The sequence below is a fragment of the Triticum dicoccoides genome, chromosome 2A (genome assembly GCF_002162155.2).
Source record: "Triticum dicoccoides isolate Atlit2015 ecotype Zavitan chromosome 2A, WEW_v2.0, whole genome shotgun sequence".
Taxonomy (NCBI): Eukaryota; Viridiplantae; Streptophyta; class Magnoliopsida; order Poales; family Poaceae; genus Triticum; species Triticum dicoccoides.
The window spans coordinates 748,757,956-748,769,767 of record NC_041382.1 but is presented as its reverse complement, the minus strand read 5'-3'; positions in this window follow the sequence as shown (position 1 = coordinate 748,769,767).

Here is an 11,812-nt window from a genome sequence, read left to right as displayed (position 1 = left end):
AGATTGGAGTTTGTTCCTTGTTGGAACATGTTTATTGTTGGGATATCATTATTATATCTTGATCTATTTTAATGCATCTATACACTTGGTAAAGGGTGGAAGGCTCGGCCTTATGCCTGGTGTTTTGTTCCACTCTTGTCGCCCTAGTTTCCGTCATACCGGTGTTATGTTCCTTGATTTTGTGTTCCTTACACGGTTGGGTTATAATGGGAACCCCTTGACAGTTCGCCTTGAATAAAACTCCTCCAGCAAGGCCCAACCTTGGTTTTACCATTCGCCACCTAGCCTTTTTCCCTTGATTTTAAATTAAAATGAATCAACAGAGTGTGTGGCCGTGATGGTCTCTTTTCGGCGGAGTCCGGGAAGAGAACACGGTCTCGAGTTATGCTTGATCGTAGGTTGTTCTAGGATCACTTCTTGATCATAGTTTCTCGACCGTGCCTTTGCCTTCTCTTCTCGCTCTCATTTGCGTATGTTAGCCACCATATATGCTAGTTGCTTGCTGCAGCTCCACCTCATACCTTTTACCCTTCCTATAAGATTAAATAGTCTTGATCGCGAGGGTGTGAGATTGCTGAGTCCCCGTGACTCACAGATTACTTCAAAACCAGATGCAGGAACCGATGATACTGCTCCAGGTGATTCGACTGAGCTCAAGTGGGAGTTCGATGAGGACTCAGGGCGATACTACGTTTCCTTTCCAGACGATCAATAGTGGTGCCCAGTTGGGGCGATCGGGGACTTTGTTGCATTTGGGGTTGTTCTTTGTTTTGGTTCCGTAGTCGGACTTTGATTGTATCTGGATGAATGTAATGTTATTTATGTTATTGTGTTACGTGGCGAGTGTAAGCCAACTATGTACATTTTCCCTTATTCATTACATGGGTTGTGTGAAGATTACCCCACTTGCGACATTGCTTACAATGCGGTTATGCCTCTAAGTCGTGCTTCGACACGTGGGAGAATAGCCGCATCGTGGGTGTTACAACCATGTCATACGCCCGCGGTGCTAGCTCCTGCATACAATACCCATTGAGCCAACGATCTTCCCAGAACAGTGTGTTGTGACCATCCCCAATACTTTCTCTAGCCGCCGCTTGGTAAAGCTACCTGGACTCCTTTGGTACGGAGAACATGAACTCCGACCAGGGTCTATCACGACCTACCCTTTGCAACCACAGCCACCTGGCCCGCAGGGCCATGTTCATCCACATCAAATTTGGGATGCCAAGGTCGTCGGCCCACTTGGGTGCACACACCCGATCCCAGGCCACTTGGCAATGGCCCCCTCCCGCGTCCGCCTTCCCGGCCAAAAGAAACCCTCGACAGATCTTGATCATGGCAGAGATGGTCTTCGGTGGTAGTTCTAGCGCCAACATAGAGTGAATTGGTATCGCACAAAGGATCAAGTGTACCAGCAGCGCCCGGCTACTCTTCAGAAGGGTCGCCGCCTTCCAATAGGGGAGGCGTGCAGCCAGCTGGTCGATGAGACCCCGTAGTTGCGCCGCTGTGAGCTTCCTGAGGGATAGTGGGAGACCCAGATATTTGCACGGGAATGCAGAAATTGAACAGCCAAGGGCGTTGCAGACCCGTGCCATTTCTTCCTGGGAGCACTGGATAGGAAGTGCCACACTCTTTGCCATATTAACATGCAGTCCGGAGGCCTGCCCAAAGATGTGAAGGATGGCCTCGCATGGGACCAAGTCTTGCTGCTCGGGCTTGATGAAGATCGTGACGTCGTCGGCAAACATTGAGAGCCGCTGCTTCAACCCCGATTGTGCTAGGGGTGTGAGAATGCCTACCATTGTAGCCTTCTGAAACAATCTATGGAGTGGCTCCATGCATAAGATGAACAACATTGGGGAGATCGGGTCCCCTTGGCGTAGTCCGCAGCAGTTGAAGATCATTTCCCCAGGTATTCTGTTCACTGCAATCCTCATGGTCGATGTTGACAGGATGCCATAGACCCAAGCGCTCCCCCACGGTCCAAATCCGATGTGCTCCAATACCTCCAGAAGGAACAACCACCATATGGTGTCAAATGCCTTGGATATGTCGAGCTTTAAAAGCACTGTGGGCTCTCTCAGGGCATGCATACGGCGTTGTTGGGTTTCGTAGTAATTTCAAAAAATTCCCACGCACACGCAAGATCATGTGATGCATAGCAACGAGAGGGGAGAGTGTTGTCTACGTACCCAACGCAGACCGACTGCGGAAGCGCTGACACGACATAGAGGAAGTAGTCGTACGTCTTCACGATCCAACCGATCAAGCACCGAAACTACGGCACCTCCGAGTTCGAGCACACGTTCAGCTCGATGACGATCCCCGGACTCCGATCCAGCAAAGTGTCGGGGAAGAGTTCCGTCAGCACGACGGCGTGGTGACGATCTTGATGCACTACAGCAGCAGGGCTTCGCCTAAACTCCGCTACAGTATTATCGAGGAATATGGTGGCAGGGGGCACCGCACACGGCTAAGGAATAGATCGCGTGGATCAACTTGTGTTTTTTCTGAGGTGCCTCTACCTTAGTATATAAAGGAGCCAAGGGGGAGGGGGGCGCCGGCCAGGAGGAGGGCGCAGGAGGAGTCCTTCTCCTTCCGGGAGTAGGACTCCCCCCCAATCCTAGTTGGACTAGGATTCCCCGAGGGGGAAAGAGAGAGAAGGGGGGCCGGCCACCTCTCCTAGTCCTAATAGGACTAGGGGGAGGGGGAGGCGCGCGGCCACCTTGGGCTGCCCCTTTATCCTTTCCACTAAAGCCCATCTAGGCCCATATGGTTCCCGGGGGGTTCCGGTAACCTCCCGGTACTCCGGTAAAATCCCGATTTCACCCGGAACACTTCCGATATCCAAACATAGGCTTCCAATATATCAATCTTTACGTCTCGACCATTTCGAGACTCCTCGTCATGTCCGTGATCACATCCAGGACTCCGAACAACCTTCGGTACATCAAAATGCATAAACTCATAATATAACTGTCATCGTAACCTTAAGCGTGCGGACCCTACGGGTTCGAGAATAATGTAGACATGACCGAGACACGTCTCTGGTCAATAAACAATAGCGGGACCTGGATGCCCAAATTGGCTCCTACATATTCTACGAAGATCTTTATCGGTCAGACCGCATAACAACATACGTTGTTCCCTTTGTCATCGGTATGTTACTTGCCCGAGATTCGATCGTCGGTATCCAATACCTCGTTCAATCTCGTTATCGGCAAGTCTCTTTACTCGTTCTGTAATACATCATCTCACAACTAACATATTAGTTGTCATGCTTGCAAGGCTTATGTGATGTGCATTACCGAGAGGGCCCAGAGATACCTCTCCGACAATCGGAGTGACAAATCCTAATCTCGAAATACGCCAACCCAACATGTACCTTTGGAGACACCTGTAGTACTCCTTTATAATCACCCAGTTACATTGTGACGTTTGGTAGTACCCAAAGTGTTCCTCCGGTAAACGGGAGTTGCATAATCTCATAGTTATAGGAACATGTATAAGTCATGAAGAAAGCAATAGCAACACACTAAATGATCGTGTGCTAAGCTAATGGAATGGGTCATGTCAATCAGATCATGCAACTAATGATGTGACCTCGTTAATCAAATGACAACTCATTGTTCATGGTTAGGAAACATAACCATCTTTGATTAACGAGCTAGTCAAGTAGAGGCATACTAGTGACACTTTGTTTGTCTATGTATTCACACATGTATTATGTTTCCGGTTAATACAATTCTAGCATGAATAATAAACATTTATCATGATTATAAGGAAATAAATAATAAGTTTCTTATTGCTTCTAGGGCATATTTCCTTCAGGCGTATCATGCACTGCACAAGCATGAAGTTGTCGTGGAGAGACCGTCCGCCCACAAACGCACTTTGGTGGTTCCCCACTAGATGTGGCAGCTCCGCTGCTAATCGAGTTGCCAACACCTTCTCGAAGATCTTGACCGCTCCATGGATGAGTCTCGCCGGCCTATAGTCCTTCAATTCCGCCGCCCCCATCTTCTTGGGCAGGAGGGAAACGATCGCCTTGTTTATTGATGACAGACCGGGCATATCACCATGGAAGAAGTGCTCCAATGCCCGCATGAAATCGTCCTTGATGATGTGCCAACAGGAGGCATAGAACCGCCCCGTGAATCCATCCGACCTCGATGCTTTATCGAGTGGCATCCCCTTCACTACTTTCTCAATCTCCTCATACGAAAAGGGGGCCTCAAGGTGCGCGAGGTCTCGCACGGGCAGATCCAGGGTGTCCATGTTCAGCGCAAATGCCCGCTCCGGGGTCGCTCCAAATAGCCTGGAGTAGTACGAGTCCACTTCTTCTGCAATCTCATCATGGCTAGTCAGCATCCATCCCTCTGCCTGCAGCGTCAAAATGGCATTCTTCCTCTGCCTGTGGCATGCCTGCCTATGAAAGTATGCCGTGTTTGCCTCCCCTTCTTCTAACTGTAACATCTGCGATCGTTGTCGCGCAATCATGCGCTGCAACGATGCAAGGCCGAGCAATTTCTTCTTCAACAGTTTGCGTAGACTATGCTCCTCCCTTGAGAGTTCTCTACTGTTCATGGCTTGGTCCAGCCTCGCAATGACCTCAAGGGCGATTAAGGTTTGCAACTTCGCATTGCCAATCCACCGATCACTCCACCTTTGAAGGGCCTTGGTTGTGGCCCGCAGTTTGTTTTCTAATGCAAGAAAAGCATTCCCCATCCCAGCAACCGAGCAAGCTGTCTCAACGGTCTCGAAAAATCCCTCCGCCTTAGGCCAAAATGCCTCAAAATGGAACCGATTGCCCATGGCCATATCCGCGTGCAAGTCAACTAAGAGTGGGCAATGGTCCAAAACTGCCGATCCCAATGTTGTGAGGAGGCACGCTGGGTGGAGGTCCTCCCAGTAGCTCGACGCAAACACATGGTCGATCTTCTCAAGTGTGGGTCTCTGCTTCTCATTAGACCACGTGTATCTCCTCCCGTTCAAGTATATCTCTCGAAGCTCAAGGCGATTTATCTTGGACCAGAACCTGGCCATCATCCTATGGTTCACCACATCGTTGCTCTTGTCCTCGGGATTCATCAAGAGATTGAAATCCCCGACCACCGTCCAGGGACCGACATGCAAGTCTCGGATGTCGAGCAGCTCTTGCATGAATTCCACCTTAGTGTCACTGCCCTGTGGCCCATAGACCCCGGTGAGCCACCACTCAGTTCCCTCGATCGGCTTCACCAGGGGCGTCAGCGTATTCGTAGTTTGGTGCGGGTTGGATACCCCCACCACCGTGGTGTCCCAAGCGATCAAGATCCCCCCTCGTGTGCCGACGGCCGGGAGGTAGAAAAAGCTCTCTAGTCTATTACCAAGGCAATGCCTGATGATTTCGGGTGATACAATTTCTAGTTTGGTTTCTTGGAAGAAAACAATGGACTGGCACACACTTGCGGCGACTTGGAAGATAGCGTTCCGCCGCGCCGCGGAGTTCAAACCCCAGACATTCCACGCCAACAACTTGGACGGTTGTGAAACCATCTGGAAGGCCCACCAAGCCATCCGTGCGAGGCAATCAGTGCCCCGCCTCCACCTCCGCTTCGTCGTCCTGCATCGGCAAGATGGATGCATCCCAGCCAAAGAGGGCTAGGACCGCAGCGATCTGCTCGGACGTGAGTAGCTTGGTGAAAAGCTCCGCGTACATGATAAGTGTTTCATCTGATATTTCCTCGCATTCGTTCGCCAACCACAACCTGCGCATCAACACCCGCTGCTGCTTAGAAGCCCCAGACTCCTTGCCGACGCCCCTGGCTAGGCGTGCACTCCTCCTACAAATAAATAAATTCACAAGTACATACACTTTCAAACTATTTCACAAGCCTCAGAACCATATTACCTACAAATATATATGATCGTCCCCAATGCTACCGTCACGTGTAAAGAATTACATAGACACATTTCACCCAAAAAAATTACATAGATACATGTACTACAATAACTACACGAGGATTTGATGGATGATTCAGTAGTTGTTGCTGCCACTACTGACACTGGTAGAAAAAGGGCCTATAGTCCCGGTTCGTAAGGACCTTTAGTCCCGGTTCCGGAACCGGGACTAAAGTGTCGGTACTAATACCTCCCCCCTTTAGTCCCGGTTCAATCCAGAACCGGGACTAAAGGCCCTCCACATGGGCAGTGCGCAGAGCCCAGTCAGGAGACCCTTTGGTCCCGGTTGGTGGCACCAACCGGGACTAATAGGCATCCACGCGTCAGCACTTCTGTGGCTGGGGTTTTTGTTTTTTTTTTGAAAGGGGGGGTGGGGGTTTTGAGGGGTTAATTTAGGTGTTTCATATATTGTGTTAGCTAGTTATAATTAATACAGAGAAGTGTCCTCTGTTATGTCTGTGCTTGGTCGACGCTACGTACTATACATACGTATATAGAGAGGACTAGACACGCTAGCTAGCTAGTAAGCAAACGAAGGAAACAGAAGATCGTCATGAACATATATGCATATATACAGAGAGAAGTGATATCGACCACATCTCCTTCTCCGAGAGATTGGTCGAACAACAAGTTCTCGTATATCTATCTGACACTACCGGCTACATATATACAATAATTATCCCTTACAAATATAATCATACGGACTCAGGGTCCACATAGAATTCTCCGTCTTCAGGGATCACGTGGTCAAGAAAGAATGCCGCCAATTCCTCTTGAATTGCTCGCATGCGAGCTGGTGCTAGGAGTTCATCCCGCTTCCGAAACATCTAATTTGAAGAAGGGGGTCAATACACACACACACACACACACACACACACACACACACACACACACACACACATATATATATATATATATATATATATATATATATATAAATGAATGAAACTCAACACAAATGATGGTAATAAAATAAAATTGTGAATGTTGTTATTTACGTACTTCATATTGTTCGTTAGAGTACCCGCCCCGCTCACAGGTCGTGTGGCGGATGGACTCGCAGATGTAGTATCCACAGAAATCATTCCCTTGTTCCTGCCACAACCACTTTACAAGAAATAGAGGTCAATCAAATTGATAAGCAAGAATGCTAAATGGTATTGATGAAACTAGCGCTTGAATCACTAGGAGATGCGCGGAACATGCTACTATAGTACTTACTTTCGGGTGTCTAAATTCCAGCTTCTTCGGCAGTCCCGGAACTGTTTTGGTGAATTTTCTCCAAACCTTGCCGGACAAAGAAAACAATTACTTGATATCAGGAAATGAACAAAGTTGCTCATATGGTGGATAATGATCGATTTAACTTACTTCTTGAGGATTTCAGTCATGTCCGCATACTCCTTGGGATCTTTTCGTTTAGAGTCCAAGACGGTTACTACTCCCTGCTCAAGCTTAATCTCTAGGAGAATATAGTGGAAACTGCACACACATGCATAACTCATGAATTACATTACTATAACCTTGACTAATATATAAGGGAAACCGAATACGCACAAGACAGTAACACTCACCTGAAGTTGTAAGGAAAGAGTATTATATCTTTGTTTTGATTTATTACGAACGATCGTAGCAAGTTGGCCTCGGTAGCTGCGGCATGAAGTTTAACCTGAGTTGCATCTATGAGATATGTGTTAATGAACCCAATATCACCGACTTGTCTTTTCTTCAATTCGGCGATCTTCAATCTGCATAATATAGTGACGATGATTATAAATACATGCAATGAAAGAGCTAAGCTATATAGAGAAACTTAATGACAGAAGTAGTACTACTTACAGACAGTAGCAGGCGACCATTGTTTTATCGAGGGCCAATTGATTGAAAAACTGATAGAACTCCTCAAATGGAACAGGCAACAGATCAATTCCAATGAGGTCATGCTCCTTTTTAACTTTCACATACAAAGTACTCCTCCCCCTAGAGTCTCTGCAGATTTTCAAGTACCAATCATGCAATCTTCGCATCATCGATGATAGAGATCTTTCATCTTTGACGAGAGGCTTCCCGTACTCGTATCTTTGTATTTGCACCTCCATGGGTTCATAATGTACTTCGTCGGGCAGGTAATCTGCAAGATTGCTATAACCGGGCACCATCCTCGGATCATTATCGACGTTGTGGCTAGGCACCTTGAGCGGGGGGCACAATTGCTTCGCTTGTTCGCCGAGCTGGGCAATTTGTTTCCCAGCTCGTTGTTCTTTCAGCCTTTGATCACTGACAGTACTTCCCGACCGCTCCGCTTCGGCAAATTCCTTTCCAATAATGCGGTCATAGTTTCCTTTCGGCGGATCAGACTTTGGTGGTTTTGTCAGGGCAGCCAGAGTGCGCTTCACTTTCACCCGATCTACCTTCTCCTCCGGAGGTGGATGTTTCTTTGCTTTCACCCCTTCAAAGAAGTTCCTCACTTCTTCTCGCGCGATCTCGACGTTCTCCTCTAGGGTCCTCTCATATGGTAACTTCTCTGGAGTCTTCAGAGAAGGACCGAATCTGTATGTCCTCCCGCCTCTGGTTGTACTGCTAGACGCCGACCGAGCAGACGGAGCGGTTGTCTTCTTTACTTGCTTAAGCGGCGGAGGAGAAGGACTACAACGCGCCGGAGCAGCTGGAGCGGCGGCAGGTCTCTTCCGCCCTTGCTGACAAGGCGGAGAAGGAGGAGGCTGGCTGCTCGGGCGCGTCGGCGCAGGCGGACAAGGAGACGGAGTGCCGCCACGCGCCAGAGAAGGAGCCGGCCGAGGGCCCTGATTGTCACTCGCCGGAGGAGGAGGCGGTGGAGGCGGAGTGCCCTGACTCACCGGAGGAGGAGGAGGAGGAGGCGGTGGCGTCCAGTTCGGAAGGTTGATGAGCTCCTTCCGCCATAGGCATGGAGTCTTCAGAGCAGACCCCAGCCGAGTCTCCCCTTCACCGGTAGGGTGGTCAAGCTGGAGGTCCTCAAATCCCTCCGTTATCTCATCCACCATCACCCTAGCATATCCTTCTGGAATCGGCCGGCAGTGAAAAGTTGCGCCGGGTTCAGTAGGATAAACAGAGCCAACAGCCGCCTTGACTTTCAAATTCATCCATTGCGTCATAAGGTGGCAATTTTGAGATTCCGTTATAGCATCCACGGGATAGCTGGCAGGAGCTGTCAAGGCATGCTCCAGCTGAAGCAGCTCGGTGAAAGCCACGCTGCTTCTGCGCTGAGATGGCGGGGTAGCTTCGGGGGAGGCTTCGGCAATACGTTTGCTGCGATTTCCTTCTCGTTCCTCTATCGCGTCTACCCTTGCTTGCAGCGCCTGTATTTGGGTCTGCTGCACTTTTTTCCTCCTCTCATGTGATTTGTAACCGCCTGCGTCCGGAAACCCAACCTTCCACGGAATGGAGCCTGGCGTGCCTCGTGTCCGTCCAGGGTGCTCAGGATTCCCGAGGGCCATTGTGAGCTCGTCGTTCTCTCTGTCTGGAAAGAACGTCCCTTCCTGCGCTGCTTCGATATACTGCTTAAGCTTACTGGCTGGTATGTCCATTTGATCGTTCGTCCAAATGCACTTCCCTGTTACAGTGTCCAGTGTTCCGCCAGCCCCGAAGAACCAAGTCCGGCAACGGTCTGGCCAGTTAATTGTCTCTGGTTCGATCCCTTTATGAACCAGATCATTCTCAGTCTTGGACCACTTAGGCCGGGCTACGAGGTAGCCACCTGACCCCGTGCGATGGTGAAGCTTCTTCTTCGCAGCATTTTGCTTGTTTGTCACCGACATCTTCTTACTCTTTTCTGATGTCTTGTGGGCCACAAATGCAGGACAGTGATCTCTGATCTTCTCATATCTGCCCTTGAATTCTGGTGTCTCATTATTTTCGACAAACTTATTCAGCTCTTTCTTCCACCTCCTGAATAGTTCTGCCATCCTCTTCAGAGCAAAAGACTTGATTAATTTCTCTTTAACTGGGTTCTCTGGATTATCCTCAGGCGGTAGGGTGAAATTTGACTTCAGCTCAGTCCAAAGATCATTTTTCTGCATATCATTGACATAAGACACCTCAGGGTCTTCTGTAGCCGGCTTAAACCATTGCTGGATGCTTATCAGGATCTTGTCCCTAACCAGAACCCCGCACTGAGCAACAAATGCGCTCTTTGTTCGGAGGGGTTCAATAGGTTGGCCGTCGGGCGCGATTGCTATGGTCTCAAACTTTTCATCCGAGCTCAACTTTTTCTTCGGGCCTCGTCTCTTTACTGAAGTTGTGCTCGATTCGGAGGGCTAGAAAAAAGAACAAAGACTTAATTAATATGTGTACATACCAAAACAATGAATGCATCAATCAGCTAGTCAGCATAGGCTTAACTAATATATATACCTGGCCGGACTCAGTTCGGTCACCGGAGCCGTCATCACGGTCTCCTTCTTGCACCGGCATTGGGTCACCGGAGCCGTCCTCATGTTCTTCTTCTTGCACCGGCATTACGTCACCGTAGCCAGCTTGTTCACCCTCTCCTTCCAGACCATCGGTTTCGTTGAGAAACAACGAGATGGCATCACTTCCTTCTGCGATTATGTCCCTCAACAACGCTTCTTTTGTTGCTTCGTCTAGGGCGGTGTCCATAGTTTCTACAAATATTTACAACATGGCAATTATTATTCAAACATGACAGCTGGATATATTAGTGCCAAACGTAGAACTAGCTACCTAATCATAGTAAGCTATCGGGAGGGGGTATATATCGACAACGACGACACTACATCTATGTCCCTCGACGACCCTCGTTCCCGATAAAAAAAACAGGAAGAAGAAGAAAAATAAGAGGAGAAGAAAGAATAGAGGAGAAGATCTCCTCTATTCTTTCTTCTCCTCTTTTTTTTCTTCTTCCTCTTTTTTTTTATCCTCTTCTTCCTCTCATGTTCGATAGGATCGCCGAGGGGTTGGGAGGTTGCCTAGTGTCAAGGGATTCAACAAAACCACGTCTTCATCATTAGGCGAAAGTAACATGTGCATGATGGTACGAAGCTCTTCAAAGTTGTTCTGGAACGGAGTCCCAGATAGGATAATTCGCTTTTTGGTACAAAGTTCAGCAAGAGCCTTCCGAATATCGCTATTTGGAAGGCCTTTGCTGAATTCGTACCAAAAGGCGGATTATTCTATCCGGGACTCCATTCCAGAACAACTTTGCAGAACTTCGTACCAACATGCCCTGGTTACTTCCGGCTAATGATGAAGGCATGGATTTCTTCAATACTTTGACACTAGGAAACCTCTCTCTACTTCCGGCTAATAAGAATAAGAAGAAGAAGAAGAAGAAGAAGAAGAAGAAGAAGAAGAAGAAAAGAAAAAAAAGAGGAGAAGAAGAAAGGAATAGTGGAGAAAAGGGAAAATAGAATATATTCTATTTTCTCTTCTTCTCCACTATTCCTTTCTTCTTCTCCTCTTCTTTTTCTTCTTTTTTCTTCTTCTTATTTATTTCTCCTCTTCTTTTCGGTAGAGGAAACCCTAAATAGCTAGCAAGTATCGTGGGTGTGAGATACATGTGGCCTTCGATGTCGGACACTACATCCACGTCCCACAAGTGACGTGGGCGTCGAATCCCGCGCCACTTGTGGGATGTGGGTGTAGTGTCCGACACCGACGGTACATGTATCTCACACCGACGATACTTTCTATTTAGGGTTTCTCCTCTACCGCTCCTCGACCTCTCGACGACCCTCGTTCCCGATAAAATAAAGAGGAAGAAGAAGAAGAAGAAAAAGAGAAGAAAGAATAGAGGAGAAGACTTCCTCTTCCTCCTCTCCTCTTCTTCTCCCTCTTCTTCCCCTTCTTCCTCGCCTCTCTCATGAATGTC